Source organism: Passer montanus, unplaced genomic scaffold (assembly GCF_014805655.1).
Source record: "Passer montanus isolate IOZ18808 unplaced genomic scaffold, ASM1480565v1 scaffold14, whole genome shotgun sequence".
Taxonomy (NCBI): Eukaryota; Metazoa; Chordata; class Aves; order Passeriformes; family Passeridae; genus Passer; species Passer montanus.
The window spans coordinates 2,290,942-2,316,467 of record NW_024360941.1 but is presented as its reverse complement, the minus strand read 5'-3'; the positions used below and the strand labels follow the sequence as shown (position 1 = coordinate 2,316,467).

General features: G+C 39.4%; 1 non-coding gene across 1 annotated transcript; it reads right to left on the bottom strand.

The window, feature by feature from the left end:
- Positions 1-20,483: 20,483 nt before the first annotated feature.
- Positions 20,484-20,609, bottom strand: LOC120498064. Its single transcript, XR_005626631.1, has one exon. It is a non-coding gene; the product is annotated as a U6atac minor spliceosomal RNA (small nuclear RNA).
- Positions 20,610-25,526: the final 4,917 nt, after the last annotated feature.

Genomic DNA, 25,526 nt, shown 5'->3' with positions numbered 1-25,526 from the left:
ACACTCCAGTGCTCTCAGCACGTCAGCTAACAGTGCTGGGGGACACAGTGTCGTGGGAGAGAGTGGGAGCTTCAGACAAATTTTTCTAGAGAAGCCCTCCCTCTGAGTCACAAAGTGCAGAAAGAACCCCCTTGCTTTCTAAACTCCTCAGAGAGGAGTCTAGGAGGGGCTGGATCCAACCTTAGCCTCAGACTGCCAACAGTTCAAGTCTAAGAAATTATAGATTGTGATTGAACCTTTGTACAATTTCAGGATTAATGATGGAAAATCAGATATATTTATATAAAAATGAATGATTTATTATGGTCAATGAATAGACAAAAATATCTTAATCAGAGTTATTTTCTAGACAGTACAGAAGCTAGTACTACTAGTAAAGTATGACAGGATAGTGCACTTTATCAAAGAAATTATATTAAAGCAATTGTGATAGAGCTAGCAAAAAGAAACACTTACTAAAGGAGGGATTGATGTAAATCATTCATGCCAACATCTAGGGCCAGCAAAAGACATCTCTTTTGCTCAGCCTTGAGGAGAAATTTTGAAGGGCATGCCCACGCAAAGGAGGAAACTGTATACAGGGTTGTGTTAGAAGATCCCGACCTTATGAAAGTGGGCTGGACTTCTGTAGAGTAGAGTGATTGGCTGCCCATGCCCACCCAAAGGAGGAAACTGTATACACACTCCAAGAAGGGTTGTGTTCGAAGAACTTGACCATATGAAAGTGGGCTGGACTTCTGTAGAGTAAAGTGATTGGCTGCCAGTCATGTCTCCAGATCAGCTCAGTATTTTATCTGCCACATCTTTGTCTCACTATCAGGATGTTAATTTGGGGTTGATGTGCCAGACTGCTTTTGGCATAATTCAACACCAGAACCAGCATGATGCCCCTGTCAGCCCACCTTTGACAGCCTTGGAAATAGAGCATTGTCCAACTTGCGTGCCCACAATCCAGGGCAGAGCATCCTGCTACACACACCTGACAATAAGAATCCTCTAATAAATTAGGATTATTGCTGAAATGTTCCTAATACTGGCCTTCATCTAAATTCATTTGAATACAGGAGCTAGAAGCCTCAAAAATGTATAACTTAGGAATATCAATTAGTTGTTCATGTCTGGAAATCCTACCTGTTTGTAGCATTTCCATGGGCATGAGCACAGTACTGTGAAAATCAAAATCTGAGTGTCCCTTTTCAGGGTTTTTAATTCAATATAAATCCCTAACAATATACACTTATTTTTAATAGCCTGTTTTTGTCATGGCCTTCCAAGTTAAAGATGAGAACAGTGTGTGGAATTTCAAATGCCTTCCAGTGCAATGAAATGCTGTGTTTCTGTTTCGTGTTCTTTGTTATTACTTGGTCAGTCTGTTGTGAACTATTTTCTGACTAGGGAGTGAATGTCAATTGACTTTTCATTTGGTGCAGCAGAATGCTCTGTAGTATCATAACCCCCTCTTGTGTACAGTCCTAGAGTTTTGGAAGTAGACCTCCTTACCTTCTGACCCTGCCTCAGGAAGTGAAAGAATCTTTTTGGACTGTTTCAAGCAAGTGGCTGCAAGGTTTGCTGCTAGCATTTATAATGTGAAACTTAAAACCACAGTTTTGCATTCATGCTAACACTGCTTCTCCAGGGGATATTCTGCATTTCATGTAGTAATCCATTTTTCTCAATTCTAAGTTTAATTCAGCTCCAGGTTCACCATTTTCTTTCTTTACTTTTTTTTCAAACTGCCTTTACAACTGTTCAAGAGCAAAAAGGGAATACAAAAACAATGAACAAAATACAAGAAAAAATGAACAATTGTAAGTATTTATATTACATTAATATCTCCCAAAACACACTACAGGTAAATTGCACATACTTTGTGCAATTTCTTCACATGAGTGTGTTCTTGAAAATTCCTATCCAGTCTCAGCCATGAGCTCAGAACATGAGCTCTGGATTTTTTTGAACAAAATTCTATACTTAGAAAGTAAGTATTTCCTTATTAAAAGCAGCTGATATGCTTATGAACCTATTTGCTTAGGAACCAAACACAAATAAAAATATAGCTATGGTCACCTATGTAGAAGGGAAAATTCAGTAGGGCTGAGAGGGCTGTTTAGATAAAATCATGCAGCCTAAATATCTGACCAGAACTCACTGTGTGTAGAAGTACAATTGTTTGAGCAGCAGGGAAGGGCAGAAATGGAAACACACAGGTCACCCATCTCAGCTGTGACATGGCAGCACAGACCAACTGAAGTGGAGAGCAACTTTGAGGGACTGTTCAGGCAAGTGAGCAAGTCTTTTTTTGACCCACTAATCCTCTATAAAAGCTGTCAACATACCATCTGAAGTGGTATTAACAAAAAATATCTTGTGCGAGCCAGTAATTCTGAATAAGTACCCAGTGTTGATCACTCCTGCTGAAAAACATTGTCTTTTCATCTAGAATAAATGTCAGTCACTACTCTTAGACCCTAGATATTCTGCTAAAGTGTTTTCTTGCTCTGCTGTTACCCATCTTCTCTTTATCTGCCCTGGATTGGTATAAGTAAACATGCTTACAGTAATGAGTGGATACTGAAACTTCTTTCATCGAGCTCTTATGGAAAGAGACAAGATTTCTCTAGGTATAGTACAACAAAGATGCTTCTTTCCCCTGGCAGATCTTAACAAAAAGTATTTGTTGATTTGCGATTCACTAAAGGGTTTTGTTCTTGATCAAAAGAGCTGTAGTGGTATCTTCACTTAATACTTCATCACAATCACAGGCAGCTTCACAGTCTGGCAAGGTTTTGGACACATTTTATCTCATTATCACTAAAAAAAGTTGGTAAAACAGTCTGTGCTTATGTACCACAGTTATCCTCGTTCAAAAAGGAAAAAAGAAATTAAAAGCATAAATTAGTTGCAACTACCTGATAGTGGAAGTTAGGATGAATAAGTTCTCTACACTTAATTAAAAAGATGGCTTATAAAAGTTGTGCTCATGCTAGCATTCGCACATATAGAAGGAATTCCTGCAGTTGTTCCAATTTGTTTACAGATAAAACCCACAAATGTTGTCACATGGGAGACGTAGCCTCCATTATTAGAAAAGCTGCTGTTTGGAGCCTAGACACTGAAGAAAATCCTTGTAAAAACGAGATGGTCCGAATTTGTGCTCCTCTCTGATGCCTCAGGCAATCTTTGTCATTGGCAGCTAAACCACCTGGACTGCCTGTATAAGCATGTAACAAATCAGGGGAAGGAAGGGAAGAAGCAGCCCATAAAGCTTTTATCTCAGTCCCTAAGGTCTGCTATGCAGTCCTCTTGACAGACCCTATGATTAAACCAGTAACCCAGTCTGGCATCTGGTGATAAGAGAAGAGAGTTTCATTTTGTATACTGTAGTAATAATTACAGTTAATAAAACTTTCCCAAAGGTCCTCAGCTGATGTCAGTTCTCCCACACTGCTGCAAGTGACTGGAAGCTGATATATGATCAAGACGACCAAGACAGCTGAAAGGTCATAGCAGCATTGCAAATATGCTCCTTTTCATGCTGCTGCTGTCAAATGTGGCCAAGCTTAAAGATTCAAGGGTGTGATTTGCACTTTTAGTACATGTGCAGTGCTTGTTCTTAATGCCCCACTAGGCATAAATAACTTTTTTTCCCCTCCAAGATTCAGGGTCTCACCTATGGGGAATGAATGAGACTTGCCAGTAGCAACCTTCAGGGAACCATTTTACATCTCATGCTAATCATTCATAGGTGCAGAACAGACTGCAGAACAAGCGGGTGGATAAAAGACAAGATTTATTGATCTGCTTTGCCAGTCTTATTGAAGTGAATTATAAAGTCACCCAGTTATTAATCCCTCTAAATTAACTAGTAGGGAACCTGTTTGTAGTTGGACTTTGAGATAGAAGTGGAAGCATAAGAACAGGTCTTTAGTCTTTAAGGAGACACTTGTATTTGGTTGCCTGGATTAATTTATGGATTAATCTCTTGTTCAGCTTCCTTTTTCAGTGGGGTCTAGGAAGGAAACTCACAGTCCAGCAACACTGACAAGTGTCAGTGATGTAGAACATTGGACTGCAATGCTAGTAATTGTTTAGAGTTCTGTGGAATGAATACAATAAATATATCCATATGAAATAAATCTAGTCCTAGATTCTTCAGGAACTGTCGGATGTATGTTATGGGTTCCATAAGTCAAGCACAGTTAGTTTTTCAGTTTGAAGAGACTCTTCAGTGTGAAGTGAATGTCCCTTCAGAAGGAGACAAAAAGCCTTGAGAGAATAACTTCAGGAGGCATTAAAACCACATATGAATTACAATGCCAGCAGACTTCAGAGTTATTTCTGTTCATCAAATGAAAATTTATTTAACTGCGGTATAAAGGCAGAGTTCAAGCAATGTATTTCCCTTAAGGGTTAGAGACCTGCTAATTTAAGATAAGGCTTTAATGGTATGTGTATAATGCAAAACAGTTATAAGGTAAAATTGCATATCTATCATTTTCAGCCCATGCAAACGACAGAGTTTGAGCAGAGACAAAACATATATGGACAAGCTAATTCTGCTTTGACCAATAACTGATTGACATTGATTGACACTGATCCACAATGTCATGAACTCTCTGGAGCTTATGCTGTCTAATGCATGAATCAAACACAACAACTCCAAAATATTCCCTTTTTCTTCTCCAGTCACTTTAATGGTGTCTTTTACAAGCACATTTTGATGAGGCCCCTATAAACTATTGTATAGAGTGTGCAGAGGGTGCACTTGCACTCTACTTGTCCTTTCTGTTTCTGGTGTCAGAAATCTGAGAAAAAAAAGGAAAGCAGATGAGCATATTGCCCAACACTTTCATCTTGTTCAAACCATCACTGGTGGGGTTGTTCAGATCATTTGTTCCCATACTGTTTGTTGCAAACAACTGACTGAGCAGCACTGTCACTTGGGTCATCAGTGATGCCATCTTGTACCTACAGTGGACCAGCAGCTCTCCAGAGAAATGGCTTATACCTTGGGGAACTGATGGAGAGGAAATAGTCATGGCCAAAATGAAAGAAATCAGGATTTATCACTACAGCTTCTGTAAGTGCAGACACTGTCTCTTTATGCAGTGGGCACTAATCCCAAGCATTCATTTTTCTGGTGGCTGTGGCATCCAGCAAGGTGAGCTTGAATGGACATGCCATTTAGTGCTGCCTCCCACACACCCCAAGGGCCAGCTCTGTTTTCCTGCAGGCAGTTCTGGTCTGCTGCCCTTGGCTGGCTGTGTCCCATGCAGAGCTGTTGCTGCTGACAGATCCAGGGAAGCTGCTGCCATGATAGTCTGTTCTGGGATGAAATTTCTGCTCCATCTGGAGCCTGCACATTGATAAGCCTGCTGCTGATGTTTGCTACTGCTTATCGCTGCCCCAACATTTCCAATGGGATTATCCTCTTTGAGCTTCCTTCTGAAGTGGCCTTGTAGTGTAGACATACCCAGGTGGGTTGCAGTGGTCCCTCAACTGACCTCTGCCAAAACAAGACAAATGCATGAGGAATGTAAATAGTTCTCTGCCCAGAAAAGTGAGTCTCAAAGCCAGAATCACCTCTGCAGGCTCACAAGAAAGGGCTGCCTTGTAAGCAGTCTTCCACATTCCCACATTTGCCTCCTTGCTTTGCTCACATCCTTCACTTTGTCCTCTCAAAAATTTCTCTGTTTTCAGTAATTATGACAAATGTTGTCTTCCTTCACTCATCTTCCTTTTTTCTCATGGACTAAAGGGTTTTATTCCTATGCTCTGCAGTCTACTCTAACATCATTCCCTGAGCAATGCTGTGTATAGATACAGGGGCAATCTCAATATCTGTTTGTCATGAAAACACTAAATACCAATCTCTTCTGATGGTGGCATTATGTGTTGAAAGTGTAAATTTGTGCACCTTATTTTGCCATCATAGACGGAATGTTTTTACATTACACTCTATTTGCTGCATACTTCACTGCACCGAATTTTTCCAAAGCTAATTAGATGTTGGAATGGAAGAGCATAACATTCATAACTTTTCTGTGAAAATTATTTAGTGGCTCCCTCCTGTTTCTGGCCAGTAAGACACTGAAGGAAGTTTTGCCAGGAGGAAATGTAGTAGACCTTATATGCATCACGGCATCTATTACTAAAAGACATAGGATTGTAGCATTGTTTCGGGTTAGACTATATTTGTTTTTCTGAGGGAAAGAAAATAAATACATTCCTAGAGCCTAATTCTAGCCATGGGTTTTCCAAAGCTGTGTAGAAATGCTGAGTGTTCTGAGTGCTCTCTCCCATCAGACACTGAGCTCCTGTCAAAGCTGCCTTGAAAATACTGTGTGTTCAGCTTGTCTGCACTGAACAAACTAGCCCAAAGTGCCTCCCTTTGCCCTGGATGTTAGAAGAGACCAAAAAGAGATTGGTCTCAAAAACAAGTTGATTTCACTAATTATTACAATAGTACTCTGGAGCAGATGACAACAAGGTGCTTCTGAGAGAGCTGCTTTTTATTTTGGAAAAATTTTGAGGCAGATAAATTTATCCCAACTTGGAGTGCTTTTTGATATATTTGACTTCAGGCATTTGATTTATTTACAATGAGCACTGAAATATGTTGTGGAGCCATGGTACTCAAAAGAATTCCTTTTCTGAGGAGCAGTGCCTTCCTTACTTGTTTTGTAGAAAAATGAAATGTACCCCTACTTGTGGGAGGTCATTGATTTTTCAGTGAGGAAACTCAAAGTGACTGGAGTTCACTAAGGTCACTTTGTGAAAAGTACTGATAATGACCAAGAAGAAATATCTTCGAACAAGGATCATTGGCTAATGGTTTCACATAGTGCTTAAATGAAGTCTTGCTTCTGTATCTGCTACATGAGGCCTCCCACTTTCAGGTGTGACACAACTATTCTGTATGGCAATCACCCAGTGGCCACCTAAGAACCTGCTTTTTCTTTCACTTGTAACCTCCCAGTTATTAAAATAGGCATTGAAAAAGGAGGAGACATGCATGAATAAGTAAATAGCATGCCAAAGCTAAGATTTGTGCACGTTTGCTGTGTTAATGTAGCTGGGACCACCACAAGTGGTGGTATGTGCATTATTGATTTGCATTTGAGTTTGCACTCTGGCTTTCTTGCGTCCTAGAATCTGCAGGCTGGTTTGACAAGTGTGCAGAGCTGTGAACGCAACTGATTGAAATCCCATTTTTCTTGCATTTCTTATTTAAGTAAGGAAATAACATGATATTTTGTTTTGCCCAGTAGTGGAGGAATCTCCCTGTCTTGAAGGAGATTTGCTGGCTGTTACTTGCATGTAGTGATTAGATAAATGACTGTAGCATCCTGCTTTGATACTTGATTGGTTCCAGGACAAACCTACTCTTTCTTCAGGTAGAATCAGCAAAATTATGGGAAGGACTGAGCCCCATTTTTCTCTTCATTGAAGTGCACATGCACACCTAACATGCCCAAGAGTCTACAGTGGTAGGACTCAGGGACCAGTTGCTGGCTTGTAGGATATCCTGTTTCTGCAGGATCAAGCAGTATAAAGGTAGGGTAAGGTAATTTAAGGGTGCCTTTTGTAAGTAGCTAGGAGAATAATGTAATGGGCTTACTTTAATTTTGCAAAGCTTTTGAGAAACAGTATGGAGTGAAATTGTTTTAAAAGACAGACTGGTTTGGTCAGAGCATGGAAGCAGAACAATAGCTCTGCATGCAGCATATTACCTGAGAATAAACATATTCATCAGGATAAGATTTCATTACTGTTCAAAGGTCCTTGCCATTAAAAAAAAAAAAAACTAAAAAAACCCAAAACAAACAAACAAACAAACAAAAAAAAAAAAGCAACCAAAATTGTTCAGAGACCATTTTAATGTTGAACTTGATATTTTTCTTGCCTCCCCCTGGAAAGGAAAAATCTGTGAAATTATTTTCATCAATTTTCAGAAGAGATTAGAGCAACTCTTTAGAATAGTCTGATACTCTTGAGATCATCTTCATTACTGTAGCAGATATGGAAAATCATTGTCCTGGATGTTAGGGTCACATCTGTCAACCATTTTTGATTTCTTCTGTTCAGGAAACTTCAGTGATAGCTAAACACAGCTTCTCACCCTCTGCCTCTGACCTCTGCCCCACAACAACCAAATTCTAGTGAGAAGGCCCAATGGGAATTGATATTAAGTTGTTTGACTGAATCTTTTGAGCAACTTTAATTCAACCGTGGAGTGTGTGGTTTTTGTAAAACAAATAGATTTTTTGTTGAAAACAAATTTTCACTTGCAACTGTTTCTTTCAAGTATAAAAAGTTGACTCTAGATGTGATCTTCTGAGTAATAGTACTTGAAAAGATACTGAGGCCTCTTTTTTCCTTTTTTCTTCTCTGTGCTTAGAGACCAAAGTAAATTGACATAAATTTCTTTACTGATTTTTTTTTTTTGTTCAGAGACCATTTGCAAATGAATGTTACTCTTTCATTTTTGTACAATTATAGATGTTTTCAAGCTCTAGAAAAGTCTGTAAAACTTTCTTCTTACCAATTATTTTTCCCAAGACCTTGGCATATGCACACACATATATGGTCCAAATTCTGAAGGACTTCAAACTACATTGTGCTTTCAGATCATTGTAGTGAAGTGAACATTTTCATAAAGACAGTTTGACATTTGGTCTAATCCAGATGCTAACACACTGTTAACATTAACAAGCCATAACAAAATGGTCACTTCAGAATATTTATGCATTAATGCCATAAAATATATTAATAGGCTTGGAGGCATTTTTATATTCTGTACCGAAAAAGTCAATTCTTCATTATGTTCTTAGACCACTGAATTTTAAGTTTTATTTTTAAGAGTAATCAATCTCAGCAAATTATGTTAACCACTTGGGAATTGAGAATTATTCTATTTTTTCCCCTTTTCAAGAATAGCAACTTTGAATAACTACTGAGACACAGCTTAAGGAGTGAAGGGAACATAGTGATTTTCTTAGATATATCATACAATTTGTGATGAGTCCTATTTATTCTTCAAATTTGCTTTAAATTAGTAAGCAGTGTTCTTAATATATGGCATGGGGCGTGTAAGAAAAGTAGATTTATTTCTTCAGTGGGTGGCCCACACAGAAGTCTGCTTGTAGTACCATTTTTTTTACTTACTGTGTCAGTTTGAGGGCCCTGTGGGGATAGTTCCTCTTGCATTAGCACCTGACTTACAAATAATCTGGCTGCCCATTTCCACAGGCAGCCAGAGCTGTGAGCTCCAAGAGCAGGAGACCATTTCTTCCTCAGCCATTTGACTCTGAGAAGATGCACTTTTTAGCAGACTTAGAGTTCACAGTTCTACCTGACAAAACACAGCTCTCAAGCCCAGCACTTCTCAACCTTTCAAAATTCAAAGGATGCCTTAGCATTGCTGAAACAATCAGAAGACTGTATACCAAACGCTGCTCCAGCAGCTTCCTTTAGTCTACTCCTGCAATCTTTGGCTACATTCAGGTGCTTTTCTGAATCACAGAGTGTGGCAAAAAACCCATTTTGAAGCCATCAGGAACACAGAACCTGTTGTTTTTGTCATTCCTTCATACATTTGTATATCTCTATTAATATTTTTGGAAAATCACATTGTTTCTGCGCTTTAGGATCCAGCTGTTCCTGACTCTTTATTAAAGTCTCTAAATAAGAATTTACTCTTAGTATTGCTAGAAGCACTGCAAAAATGGTCTGTTTTGCTCCTTCAGACTTTAGCATCCAGCTGTTCCTGGACTCTTAATTAAAGTCTCTAAATAAGAATTTACTATTAGTATTGCTAGGAGCACTGCAAAAATGGTCTGTTTTGCTCCTTCAGCACCACTGTGAACTTTTAATGTGTACTCATCTATTTATCTAGAACATGCTGCCTTCAGTGAGGAAAATTAATGGTGAGGTTTTAATTTGGCTGCATTTCCATATTATGAAGTTGAAATGGGAATTAAAGGATATTACAGGAGGCTACAGAATAAAAGCACTGCTGGAATAAATAGCCCCCATTATAAGCACACCAAAGTCTGCACAAATTTGAATGCATACTTAGAGCTTCCCTAATGTGAGGATACCCATCACTTGGCTGTCTTGCAACCCTTCTGAGGAACAGAGGATGTGCATTAGGAACAGCATTGCCAGCAGTTAAAGGAGTGATCCTGCCCCTCTTCTCAGCCCTACAACTCTTAGTTTGAGACATGCTATTATAGTAAGCATAAAGCTAGTTATGCTTTGTCTTTTGTGTATGAAATAACTCAAGGAGAGGTCAAGTAAGGTTTCTGTATTATTTCAAATTTCATGGAACAGCTTTTGGCAGGACTCAAAAAGAATCACTTCAGATGAGCATATTTTTCATGATAAAAACAAGGCAATAAAGTGACTGGGCTAAATACATGATTGTCTCTCATCAATAAATAAAATGAAAGTGAAGAGAACATCTGTGACCACAGAAGAATTCAGATAATAGAAAATTTAACACATTTTACTTTTGAAGTCTTGTACTGCATCTAAAGAGATGGATCTTACTCTCCAGTTGTCCTTCCTGCACTCATTTTACTACGAAAAATACATTGGATATTGCTTTTCTGTAGACAAAATGGTTATTATTCTGCTGAATGTTAGAATAATTTAGACTCTAAACCATCTAGATTATACATCTTTCCACAAAGATTTTATTTGAAAACAGGCAGTAGAAAGGCATCAGTTATAAAATACTTCACAACTGCACCAGGTTTTAACTTTAGATCCAAAAAAATGCTTACTTAGGAAACCAAGACATAAGTAGACTCTACTATTAAAATCTAGTTTAGCACAGCTTTGTCATCCCAGCTTTGAGAAGGACATTTTCACGGTAACCTAATTGCTGGAAAGAAAAGGTGAGGCTGTGTGTTTAAGTATATTTTGGTCATCATAAATATCATGAGGGGATTTTGAAAATCTGCTTTTGATACGAGGGTAGAGTGTTGTGCTTATCCAATAATAATTTTGTTAGGAATATTCCTATTACTTACTAGCATTTAGAGTAATAGATCTAATGGCAGATTCCAAGCCACCAGATGCAAATGTGAAGTGAAAGACTGGACTTTTTCATTTTACACATCCCACTATGTTCTGTGTTCCTTTATTCTTATAGTAATGCTGTGAGAATTCTGTTGGGAACCTCCACCAGATAATTCTAAAATTTATTTTAGCTGCATAAATGCTTGTTTAGACAGTTTGTCCTATTGAAACTGTAGCTAGAGTGGAGAATTTTGCTTCATTTTAAGACAGATTGTTTCACTGTTCCATTCCCTATTACTGATAAACCAAGCCAAGATGAATGTAAAAAAGTATCATAACTTCATAACAGGCTTCACAATGAGTGGAAAATTAGTTAAAACCATAAAATTCTATTAATTTAAGTATATGAATTAAAGTGATGATGAATAATTTTAGATAGAGTTAACTGGTAAACTGCTGAAGCTAATTTTGTTTATCTTTGCACTGCATTAGTATAATAAAATAACTATAGTCTAAATCTGAAAGAAAATTGTGATCCACCTAATGATTTTAAATGTAATTTACTTTTTTAAAAAGTCCTAGTCTCTTTCTCACAGAGAGCTCCTGAGTTTCTGCAGGATCAACAACGAGACAATCTTTAGGGGAGAGGATATTTGAGTTATGTGTGGTAGGTTTAATTTTGTTACGGAGATAGAGATATTTTTAATATATGTATATACTCTGCAAGGATGATGGTGTACAGTGTGCCATCTGCTCATTTCTACACTTTCCATATTTATCACCAGGAGACGCTGAAGTTTTTTATTTTCCTCAGTGCTCTGGGTTTCTTATATGTTTAATTTTTTTCCCTTAAGACTTAGGAAAAAAAATCCTCAGACAGAATGGAGTGGTCAGCAAATCCACATACACAAGGGAACAAAATAGACCATGTATAACATTGGTTACTGCTTCACACACCTGAAAAATGTGTCCAGAGGCAATGTCTGAGGACCCATATACACTTATGTAAATGAAAGTGCTTCTTTGCATTAAGATAAGTCTTGTAAACCTTTTTCCTGGAGAGTATTTGTAGCACAGTTGCATCCTTAACTTCTATAACTCACTACCATTTTTGATTCATTGTTTTTCCCTACTAAGAAATCTTCTTATGAGCAGTGTTTGGGGTTTTAAGCATAAAATAAATTTAAAAACAACACTGTTATTTTTTTCACCTGCCTTTATTATTGTCGAATGTCCCAGAGATCTCTGATAAAATTTTTTAAGTGAATCCCTTGAATGCTCCTGCTCAAGCAGCACAAAGCATTTGTCACCATTTTTCTCAACAATGTCCTCATTTTACTGTGCTCCTGTGCCAATACCCAAACCAGCCCCCTAAGTGTGTTCAGCCACGTGTTTCTTATCCTGGTTTTAAGCGTTCTTATGGTATTTCCTGGTCAAACTCTACATATGTCTAATTCCAGAGGTCTGCTACTGGACTAACCTTTTCCAAAGAAGAAAAGCAGTTTTGGAGATTTTAGTGGGGGGTGGGTTTGGTTGGTGGGGTGTTTTGGGTTTATTTTCTTTTTTTTTCAGATTTGTGGACTGATTAATATCCTCCTGGGCACTTCTGCTTCTGAGGACTTCAGTAATTAAGGATGGGCCATTTCTTCACTTTTCTGTAATCTGTGAAAACCTTTCCTTAGGTCTGTGGCCATTCTCAGGCTGCATGAATACATTAACTTTCTCAGCAGTCAGGTTCTTAGTTCCCATTCAGCTTACAGTGAATCATCTCTGGGGATGAGCTGTTGCCTGCATTTCAAGTTTGTCCTTTACAAATTCTTCACCTTGAATTAATTACTTCTTTTTATAGAAAAATAACAATTGGCATAATCAAGAAAAAAATTTTAAAAATCCTAGAGTTAAAGAAAAAATTACCTTGTTTTCTCATTTGCAGTCAGAGATGAAATCCTAGTAACACTGAGTGACTGTATGACCAAGAGATTGAGCTAGAAGAGATTCTTCTAGAAATATCAGTAGCTGAGAAAGGCAGAGAGTAACAAGCTGTGAGGGAATAATGTGCTGATAATTTGTATTAGCATTAAATGTCCCTCTAAATCTCACATGTTATATAGAGCTGTGAATCTTTCAAGGCTTATGCATCATGATTGGCATAAATTATTAATCATCTTTGGAGAGAAAACAAACACCCAGAGGTGACAAAATCAACGCGTTAAAGCACAATAATAAAAGGAATTGAAACACATAAGTTAGCCAACAATTAGAGCTAAAGTATTATCAATTTGAATGTTTTTGGCTAACAAACCACCCTCTGAACTAATGTACTTCTAATTTGTATCATTTTCTTGTGATTTAGTATATGGTATTTGAGATAATTGTAGGTTGCTAATTTTAAAAAGTAGCAACTGGAGACCATGGCATGGAAGCAATAGTTTCTGAATTAACCATGAAATGCCTTGTTGACCAGTCTGAGATTTTTTTCATTGTTAAAAGTAATGTCACATCAGAACCAGCAGTTAGTGTGTCTCTGCACAAAGCTATCTGGGGCTGTGGCACCACAGTATTCTGACCACAGCTGACTGCAGTGCAGGCAGAAAATACCACAGCTGAAGAAATAATCTATAATGAAGGACTTGTTCCACAAACGAGTCATTTTCTCATTAGAGAACATGACAATCAAGATTCTTACTAGCTTAATCATCCAGGTTCACCGATGACAAATTCTTCCCTGCAATTTCTTATCCTTTAAAGTACTTGGAATAGTTATTGCTGTAGATCAGTTCTGTAAATTTAAACTCTTCAACTACAAATGTTCACTTCTGGAGAAAGTCAAGATTAGCTTTGAAAGTACTGGTACATAAACTATGCACTTTCATTTTTCATGAACAGGGCACAATAAAAATTTAATTATTTGTATGTTAGTTGAAAGGAGAAATAAAAAAAGAAACTGCTAGTTTGGATTTTAATGTAAACTGAAAAATAAATTCAGTCAACATTGCATCTTTATATTGCTATAACTCAGGCTGGTCGCATGATAATACGTGAATATTTTACAAGATTTCCTGTTTCTAGAAGTCCCTGGTAAAGATCCAGAGCATATGCTGAACACAGCATGACCTTCCTGGATAGCAAAAACATTATATGTCATGGTGCCAGGAACAAGATTGGGGAAATAACCAGTGATGAATAAAGATATCAGCTCTGCTGTGGGGTAGGGGGATACCTGACCTTAGATGGGTTCCTCTGGCAGTCTCAGAGAATGGAACTGGGAACAAGCACCCAGGCATGGGGTCACAGCTGGAATCACAATGAGCACGTGCTGCTCATCGTGTTGAATCGTGGCTGGAGACACCAGAGAAAGAGGAAGGAGGCTAAATGATGAGCAACCTGTAATTGGCTTTGGAAGGAGAAAGGAAAACACAGTCAACTGGTAAAGGTCTCTGGTGAATTACCTTTGTCCTTGCAGAAACTGGTACTTTGGCATAATATTGTAGGAGGTTTCATGTGTGTTGCAGCTGTCATCAGCCCCTGCTGGAGCCTAAACACACTACAGAGCTGCTGACCTTTCTTTCTCCTCTTGGTGTACAAGCCCGATGAAGAGATGTGCTTTTGCTTTGCTTTGTCCTATACACATCTCATTGTTCTCTCCCCAAATACTATGGGTAATGTAGGATTAACTCCATGCCACAAGACACAAAATAGTAATAGTGCGACACAGTGGCTAAAAATCACTTGAAGACAGACAATCAGCTACCATCACCAAATTGTCCTGAATTACAGTTTAAATTTAGTCTGAATGTCAGAAAAGATGGATTCTTTAAGGACTGAGGAGAAGATACAGCTTTGTCATTTGTTTCAGTCTGAGTATTACCCTGGAGCAAGTTGGGAAGCAGGCTGTAATTGGAACCACTGTTCTTTCATTGATTACTTTCTGTAAGTGCATACTGCAGAGGGCAAGGCAAGAAGACTAAATTGAATATATTGGTTTTTTACAAAAACTAGGGCTGGATTGGTCTATCCTGGTTGCACACCTCACATGTTGGATGGTCCCACTCTTGCTCTGGCATCTCTGGTTGGAGGCACCTCAGCAGCAGTGACTTCTTCCCTTTGCTTCTTGAGGAGGAGTGAGTGGGGTGTTAGAAAAATAGTTCATAAAGATGAGGGAAGGGAATTGCTGCTACTCCAAGACTGATATATAGATCATTTAGATTGGAAAAGACCTCTAAAGTCATGAAGTCAAAACATCTGTAATATCTCTGAGGTTAGACCTCTGTGCCATTTCACATGGACTTGGCATAAATTTACTCCCCACCAGCATCACTCTCTGTACCCTGTCCAAAAAACCCAAGGGGATCCAGGCCAGCAGACACTTTTGTTTCCTCCTCATCTGCTTAGACACCACAGGCTATATCTGATCTACCTGTGATGAAAGGGAGACAGAGCCTTGCATACTTTTTTTCCACTGAGCAATTAAGAGCTGAGCAGCAAGTTAGCTTCAGACACATAAATGAAAGAAATAATCTCTTGCTTGTGTCCAGAGTGACCGTCTGGCTGACCGACTGCTGGCAGTATGTCACTCCCCAGGCAGCCTGCTGACAGCTCAGCACACATCAGCCTCATTTTCTGAGTGATTCTTTTTTGTTAGAAAAAGGAAAACAGCTTTTGAAGGCTCCTTGTTGCGCTCACAGCTGGATTTGGGAACCAGACAAGAAGTTACCTGGGGCTGACACGGAAGTCTTTGACATAGCCTCACTTAATAGGACAGCTCACATCCCAGACAGCAGCATAAGGAAGGAACAGCAGTATTCTCACGGTGCTGTACTTCTGACCACTCTTGAGATGAGTGCCCTCAGCCTGACACAGAGTAGGAATAAACCAGGAGCCCTGTGGTCCACTCTGGAGCCGGGAACCATGGGCTCTCCTTACCACAGCCCATGCCTTCACTGGGAAATGTTCTTGAGGAAAATAAAGACTGGGACCAAAAATAAAGAAGCATGAGTGTAGCAATGATTATATGGAGTATTAATGAGTAATTCCATGTTTGTATTCCCAGGGATTAATCCACAGGCAGCAGTTACAAGAATGTAATTATTTGATGTAAATTATGACTATTCTTATTAGTAATGTTTATATTCTCTCTCCCCAACAATAAGATACGCTATTTGAGTTCCCTTTCTTATCATTATGGTAGAGGAGTTTCCTCTTTTAAAGTTAATTTCCTTTTCTGCCCCTAGTTTCCCTTCAGAAGAGAAGTAAAAACCTTCCTGAAATCTGATAGCTCTGCTGTTCTGGACTAGAGCAGACAGCCAGTTCTGTTTCCTTGCCAGTTAGTGATTTTCTCATGCTGACAGATGTGCGAGACAGTGATAGATCAGATTAATTCTAATTTCTGAAGTGAGCCGACATTTGAACCCAGCTAATTTAAAATGTTCTTTCTGTGTTTAGTCTGCTCAGGCAATTTAACTGCAAATCTTTCTCTCAGTGCTGTCCTTCCAGCTCCTGTGGCTGGGTACATGGAGCCAGCGTTAGCCGCTCGCTTATTACGGCAAAGAGATGCAAGCGAATCGGGAGCTCACATGCATGCAAACCCCTGCATTAATTGCCTGTTCTGCTTTAGCACAGCTTGGTAGGACAACCCAACCTGTCCCTCACTAGGGGATGGCTCCTCCTCACCTGGTCACCCAGGAGCCTGAGGGGCATCACTTTGGGAAGGGTGCTGGAGGATACAAGCTTTAGCCATCTCGCAAAGGCAGTTCCCTGTGTAATCCTATTATTTTCTTGCTTTCCATGACTCACCAGCCTCACAATGTGATTTGAATCAGCCTAGCATAAATATTTTTTTTTAAAACACTCATTTGTCTTTGTTTCCACAGATGTCATTTCCAAAGCTGCTTTCATTTCTCTCAATTCCTGTCTTTGCTATTTCATCATGAATACACTTGCAGGCCTCTTTCTAGGATATCCAAAAGTATCTGCATCAGAATATGTCTCTTTTTCTGAAGAGGCCCTATGACTTTCATTTTAAATAGTGAAAGCCCACGATTGTTTTCAGTGAAAATTTGATTTTTTCTTTTAATAGAAAACAACCTCAGCCTATAAAAATTTATTTAATCAAAATCTCAGTGTTTCACTGAAAATGTCTTGATGTAAAATATTAGAAAAGTAAACTTAGGCAGGAAGAGAATGTTTTTTCTTTTGACAGCACTGGTTTACCATTTATAGCCTCTTGAAATTCTTTACACTCTAAATTTACACAATGTGAAATTAGTGTCAATTATGCTAATCTTTTTAATCCACATTATTAATATTGACAATACTCTAATCTTTCAGACACTCAATTGTTTTCATGTTTTATCTTCCTCCCAGCTTGATAAGCAATGAATCTCTTTCCACACTTTCTTTACTTTTGCTCTTTCCCCTATAAAGCATATACTCTTAACACAATTTTATTCTAGTCCTGCTTCTGTCTAATAAATGCATTCCTACTGCAGACAGCTTGTGTTATCCTTTCGTTTTACTCTCATCTGATTCTCAGAGGAAAATAGAAAGTCTTCCCACAGGTTTTCAAAGCAAAACCAGACAACTTTTCCAGTTATTCCATATTCTGGTAGAATTCCACATTTCTGATACTGAAATAAGGAGGCTACCATTATATATTACTGGAACAATGAAAAACCAAAATGTTACAGAAAGATAGTCAAGCTTTGAAGAGAATGTGTCTAATTGCTATCTCACAATACTTCCTGGCTCACTATAAATATAGTGTCATTCTTGAGCAGCATTGTGTACTGAATCTGTAATGTCTTACAAGGGAATTGTTTCAAGTCATTGAATACTCATTGAATAAATGGGATTCATTCCAAACCTGATTTTTTTTCATCATTTAACTTACTCAGTGTCTTGATTTTTTTCCCTTTTCTATATACAGATATTTAATTATTTACTCCACAAAACCTTTAAAAAAAAAAAGCGAGGAAAGCTCCCCATCACATCGGATCAAACATTTGTAAATAATGAATAAGTGGATAATGAAGCATGCTAGACAAGACCATGATCATGTGATGAGACAGTACTGTTGAATAAGTCCTTTCAAGAAATGTTTGCTGCATTGTCTTTGATTGTCGCTGACTGGTTACTTCATTTCTTAGTGTTTCTGAGAACACAAAGTCCGTGGGGAGCCACACTGCCTTCTGCATCATTGGAATTGATTTGTCCTTTTGTGCTGCTGCGCTCAGTGTCTTGATTTTTTTCCCTTTTCCATATACAGATATTTAATTATTTACTCTACAAAACCTTTTAAAAAAGGGAGGAAAGCTCCCCATCACATCAGATCAAACATTTGTAAATAATGAATAAGTGGATAATGAAGCATGCTAGACAAGACCATGATCATGTGATGAGACAGTACTGTTGAATAAGTCCTTTCAAGAAATGTTTGCTGCATTGTCTTTGATTGTCGCTGACTGGTTACTTCATTTCTTAGTGTTTCTGAGAACACAAAGTCCGTGGGGAGCCACACTGCCTTCTGCATCATTGGAATTGATTTGTCCTTTTGTGCTGCTGCAGAAGATGGTCACTGTTTTCATTTTTATACAGAAAAATATTGCTAAGCATTTTCAACACAAATCTAATCTCTAATGCACTTCATGGGGGTTTTTACTCCTTACAGACAGGACAGGAGTCTTTACCACAGGTAACAGATCTTCCAGACAATGGACAGACAAGTCAGAAATTCCGTATGAACTATGCCCATAAGACCAAGCCAGACCATCCCATACTGATTAAGGTGTGTGTCAGTGCACTTCACTGAGTGCTTAGAAAGGGCAGCTCTCACATCCCTCACTGTTGTCTTCTTCTGCTCTTTTTTTCTTCAGAATACATGTGGTTCTGGAATATTTGAAATCATTTTCCTAGTCTGGTTCAATACACACTGTCAAAGTAGGAGTGGAGGGCTTGGGGTACAAGCTGTGCTTCAGTGTGCTTTTGAAAGAGTTTGCTGTGCTCTGCTCTTGAATCATGATAAACTGTAAAATGTCAGGTCAGTCCTTAAAGAATTAGTAAATGAGAGAACAAGTGCTGTAGGCAGGAGGAGTGAAAGAGGTTCCTGATGAAATATGAGGACAGAGATTGCTCATCTGTACTGTATATTGTGCTACTTGTTAGTATATTTATATATTTTTTAAAAAAACAACCCAGATTTCTGTGAATAGTCAGCTTTAGAAAAACTGATGACTGAAGCAGAGAAAGCATTAGCTTTCTCATTAAATGCTAGTTACTGATAACACTTGACTGACCTAAATACCTCTTAAACAAGAAAAAGGTATTTCTAGAGCACCTGGGGAAATTAGCCATGGCTAAATTTTACTTAGATTTTAGAAATTATGTTAATCATTTTATGCCTACAAGTTTCATAATGTGGTTTGAGCTAGGCAGCTGTTGCTTACGCTGCTTGTCTCATGCAATGCAGCAGAGTTGCATGAGAATGAGAACGAGAATGAGAGCTTCAGGATCCAGCTACAGCATAGCAGAATATTAATGAGCTAGCTAGCATCCTGTTTGGTGCACATGGAAAGTGAATAAACCCCCAAAAAGATCTGAAATACTGAAAGAACCCATGCTGTGGTGCAGAGCCCAGCACCGAGGGAGAAAGAACTTTAATCTGTATGGCCTTCCCAGTGCTGCTGCACACCAAACTCCCATGTGCACTCCACAGGGACACTTCAGAAGTGATGAATGGATGGATGCAGGGCTTTTGTGCTCACGAGAAGCCCTCTTGGCACCTTCACTCCTGCTCTTTGAGCCCAGCTCTGGCCAGGAGTACCTGCTGCTTTCCTTCCCAGAGCATGGACTCAGAGCCAGGCAGGGGAGTGCAGGACAATGGGGCACAGCTCTGTTTTCCATTGTGGGAAGGAGGGTAAAATCTGCAAGACGAAGGCAGAAAGGAATTCTACCACATCACATCTGAAACCTAAATTTTACCTGTATTGTGAAGAAACCCCGAGTCAGTTCTGGCTGCACACCTGATAGCAGCATTTTGAAGTCTTCTGTAACCTACAGTAAGGGTTTCTCTGCATTTGTGTCTATACCTCAGGTGCTGGAATAGACATGTTTATGCAATTCAATAGTCCAAAATATTTTTTAACAACCACCAGTGAATTTGGACAGGCAGCAACTTTAAATACTAGCCTTTTGCCTTGTCACAGAATCACAGAATATTCTGAGATGGAAGAGACACACAAGGATCATTGATTCCAACTCCTGGCCCTGGCCAGACACCCCAAGAGTCACACCCTGTGCCTGAGAGCATTGTCCAAAAGCTTCTTGAACTCTGCCAGGCTTGGTGTTGTGATCACTTCCCTGGGGAGCCTATTCCAGTGCCCAGCCACCCTGCGGGAGAAGAACCTTTCCAAAATATCCAACCTAAACTTCCCCTGACACAACTTATGCTGTTCTTTGGGTTAAACATGGTTAGATGCCACAAAGTAGGTGGCAGTGCCTTACCTGTATGCATTTTGTACAGGCCACAAGGACCTCTTCCATCCCTTTCAAGGGGAGTGCTGATCTTCTCTCCTTTCATACAACATTTTAAAAAGGTCATAATTCAGAATTACCAAACATCCATAATTCATAAGACCAGACATCCAAGTGAATAAACCTTGTCCTGCTTCTACCACTACTTCAAACCTGCCGTATGATTCCTTGGGGTTTGAGTGGATGTGCACACATCCTATGCCTTCACTTCTGCAATCAAAAGTCCTACTGAAAAAGACACAGACAAACCTGGATTATGAAAAATGGCATGTAATCAGTAGCATGTAGCATCAGTCTGACTGACATGTGCCTACTGCCATTGCTCTTCCTGATCCTGGGGGTGCAGAAAACAAGTTCTGTTTTCATCCACCTCTTGATGTCAGCCCAACACCCTTCAAAAGCACCACAAGCATATTCACAGCAATGCTATTAAATACAGACAGCAGAGGAATGATTTGGAAGCAGCAGTCATTCCCTGTTAGATTCTTGTGTCTCAAATAATGAGATGCATGATGCCTGCCTCTTGCTGATAGCTGGACTATTGCTTGCTTTTTATAAGAAATTATTTGCTGGTAAAAAGCCAACCAGCAAAATGCTGAATGTATTACTATGTAATTTCATGTGAAAAGAGATAGAAACAGCCTGTATCCTTGGATAATAACTAAATATTGATTTTCTAGTAGTTGTTTTATCTTCACCCAAATCATCATTTATTAATGGAGACAGTTCAGCCTCTGGTTTAAATAGGATTTGCTGAAGTTTAATTCCCTATTTCTCTTACACTGCAGCTTTAGGTAAGCAAATGGTTAGTAGATCTTTTCATCAATGGGCACAAGGCTGAGGTATTCCAGACTCTTGTGGTGAAGGTCATGAACTTCATTTTTGGAGGGAAACAGCAAAAAATAATGACAAGATCCCCATGCAAGGAACCTAAGAAATACTAGTCCTTCATGCAACATATATTTAAACCTTGAAATCCTTGCCTGTGGAGTATTAAGTGCTTGAATAAGCATATAAAGCAAGACAGGTCTCCTGGACAAGTTGGCATTGAAATATAACTATTTCATAGCATTCAAGGATTTATTGAATACAGCTTACCAATGAGCAGTGTGTGTAGCTCTCCAGAAAACAGGGTGTGCTGGGGTGAGTTGTCATGATATGCCTGCTCTGTCACTATTCTCTCCCAATCAATTATTCACTTCTTCTGGCCTTCTGGGGTTAGACAGACCTTTGGTTCAATCTTGTCTACTCATTTTGATGCTCTAAAAAATAAACTCCTACATTCTGTAAGTAATTTTCAGTTTGACCTTCTATACACAAAAGGTACAACCTCCGATACAGGAAAGACAATTGATGAAGAAAGAGCTTGGCTTGTTACCTTGCTTGTGCCCCAGCTGGTGAATAAAAATAAATTACATTGAGTTCACATACAGAGTTCACATTTCTGAGTCAGCTATGAGGGAAAGTGAATTAATTGGAGTATAGGGCACCAAGAAGAAAGGAATACTAAAGCAGTGAATCTAGGTTCATCTATCTCCTACAAATCAATCAATCCATAAGTGAATTTCATTTTTTTTAACTCTCTTGGCTGTTTCAAACTGGAATTGGAGATTTTTCTCTCCCAGATTTTAAGGAGAGGCAGGATGCACTATTATTTGACCTCTTACAATATGTAAAATTGCTGCTTCCATGGCAAAGAAGAAAATTATGAAAGAAAATTAAGTGCCCTTGTTAGCAAATATACTTAAAGTAAAATCCTAAAGTGTTCCTTGCTAATGAAAACCATAAAGAAATTCCTCCTCGCTACATTAAAATGTAAACATTTTATTGGAAATGGGTATTTCTCATAAGAACAAACAAGAGGGTTTGGTTTTCTATAGCCATTTTATTACCTTGACAATCACCAGCTAACTCTCTTATCTGCCACAGTAGAAGTACCTCAGGGCTGCCAAAGCTTGAAGACTATAGAAATTAGTGTCTGCATATATGAGAGATAAATTATCATGAAAACTCAAAAAAAGTGTTGTGAAATCATGTCACAATATAGAAACTATGTCCCAGAATGATGCTTTTCATTATGGTAACTTTTGTGATGGACACCTCTCCAGCTTGTTCCCAAATCTGTCTGGAGAATGGCTTTAAATGGATGTCCAGCCAGTCATGTAGTGCCTCACTAAGAGAACCAAAAGATGTTAACATTTGGGCATGATGGATGTTTGTGATGATTCTGTGACTGGTCTGGATCAGACAGATGAAGCACTGTCATTCTTATGTGATATCTCTCTGGAAGACCACAGGGTCACAGGATGGGTAAGGCTGGAAGGGACCAGAGTGGGTCACCATGTCCCTGCTCAAGCAGGGCCATCCCAGAGCACATGGCACAGGGTTGTGTCCAGAGGGTTCTTGAGTATCTCCAGTCCAGGGAGACTCCATAATCTCTCTGGGCAACCTGTTACAGAGCATGGCCATCTGCACAGTAAAGAAGTTCTTCCACAAGTTCAGGTGGAACTTCCTGTGCATCAGGTTCTGCCCACTGCCCCTTGTCCTGTTGTTCAGCACCACTGAGCAGAGCCTGGACCTCTGACATCTTTCCTTCAGATACTGATAGACAAGGACGAGGTCCTCTATCAGTTTTCTCGACACTGAACAGGCCCAGCTTCTTCAGCCCTTCCTCAAAAAAGAGATGATCCAGTCCAAGCTCCAGTCACTAAATCATCTTTGTTCCCCTCTAATGGACCCATTCCAAGGCTTCATTGTCTCCCTTGAACTGGACACCACTCCAGTTATGCCTCACCAGGGCTGAGCAGAGGGGCAGGATCACCTCCTTGGCCATGCTGGCACTGCCTTTCCTAACACACCCCAGGATCCCGCTGGCCTTCTTGCCCACAAGGGCACAATGCTGGCCCAGTGTCCCCAGAGCTGCTCTCCAGCAGGCTGGCCCCCAGCCCGTCCTGGTGCAGGGGGTTATTCTTGCCCAGGTGAAGGACCCTGCATGTGTCCTGGTTGAAATTCAGATGGTTCTTCTCTCCCCATCTTTCCACACTGTCGAGGTCCTTCTGAAGGGCTGCACAGCACTCACAGTAGTGATAAAACCCACGCATTTTGAGGCAGAAGGGATGCCATCCTGGGAGAGAAACTTTCTTCTCCTTTTTGGCTCATTTAAATGCCAAGTCTTGTTTTTATTTGTCTTATTTTTACAGGAATGTATGGTGTAAAACACACTCATTGGGCTAACTTCTGCTCCTCTGCACCATTACAGAACCAGAATAATTTCAGGAGAATTAAGTGAAAGCACCATATTGCCCAAAAGGAGTGTGTGCACAAGCACTCACAAATCAACCAGGCTGTAGTGTTACAGAAAATGGTTACAACAAAAGGAAGAATTCAATTTCAGCAAATATTTTGATCATGTCTGCACATGAATAATGAATAATGAAAGAAACCCAAACAATACAGTCTGCTTCTTACTAGAGTCAATAAGTGCTATTAAATCACAAAGAGAAGAATTCACACCTACAGGTGTTTTTTCATACCTTTTTGTTTACTTTTTCATCTGGTAAACTCTTATTGATCTTGTACTGCTGTTGACTGTGTGTTGACTATGTGGATATAGTCTGTAGGCTTGTCTGAAAAAATATCTGTCTCAATGTCTCTATTTCATTTGAGCCTGTACCTCTTGTAGTTTCCACAGCATCTTATGGTTCTGAAGCTGGCTGCTTACTTTCTGCCAGTTCCAGTGATAAAGGGCCCCAGGTCACGGAAAACAAGCAGCACTTCGTGAACATCTTTGCTGCTGTTCTTTCACAGAAAGAAATAAAAAAAATTAAAAGAAGAAAAGCTTTACCTAAGTTTGACTATTTTCTCTGTTTCTATGGGAACAAGAACAGATGAAGGAGCAACTGCCAGACATCAGCTGGATTGCTGAAACTCAAGCCAAGGAAACTGGCTGCTGATGAGGAGCTTCAGGCTTCATTTGGACTGTCCGCTGGGTTGCTAAATTTGAAATGGTTTCATATTGCAGTGTGGAGAAACAGGGAATTGCATCAGGTTTAAAACCAATGAAAATAGTTTTTCCCTGGGATCTCTTCAACTCTTGTTCCTTCTATGACAAACTCAGAATAAAATATTTATTTTTACTAAGAGAAAGAACACAAAGATTAGTAAACCTTCTTGCTCAGGTGATTAAATGCCCTTGAATGTTTTTTTCAATTTTCATAGCAATACTTCAAAAGTATGGAGATCAGCAGATACCACCATTATCACAGATTGTCAACTCAAACACCTAGCTGAGTGAAAAGGGTACCTGACAGATATGGGGTTAACAAGCCTGAGAAAAGACTCTTTTTATTACCCATCCCTGACCACAGCTCTAATTCCTGACACTCTAATCCCTGATTTACCATTTCACACAGCTGTTCTTTTATAAAATCTAATCTCCTGGCTCTAAGACCTCAACTTCTCCTTTCTATCCGTGTAATTTCAAGCTCTCTTGCAATAAAATCCCCCATCTTTTTCTTATCCCATTTTCAAGCATCTCCATTTCAATCTCCTACCCAAGAGCTTCCAGCCACCAGTTCCTCACCAGCCTTTCCTTCCCCTGTGCCCACTGCTGCTGGCAACAGCTGTGACCACAGCCCTGGCTGCTCTGACTTGCAGAGCCCCTTTTTCCTGTGCTCTCCCTCCTGCCTCAGGAGGGGTTTCAGATGGAAGACACAAGTTGCATTTACCAATAATCCATCCAAACAAAGCTCCAAAGAGATAAAAAGTAGGGCATATGAAAAATTTTGTCATAGTGCTAACGTAGTGCATTTCTTTTTATTGCTTCTATCTGAAATTGAGCATGTGAAAGGGAGAGTTCTTCAGGCTGGTGCCACAATGAGATATAAATGGTCTGAGTATTACTGTGTGCAGTGGAGCTACACTGACCTAATTTATGGCAGCTGAGAATCTGGTCACCAGCTTACATGCCT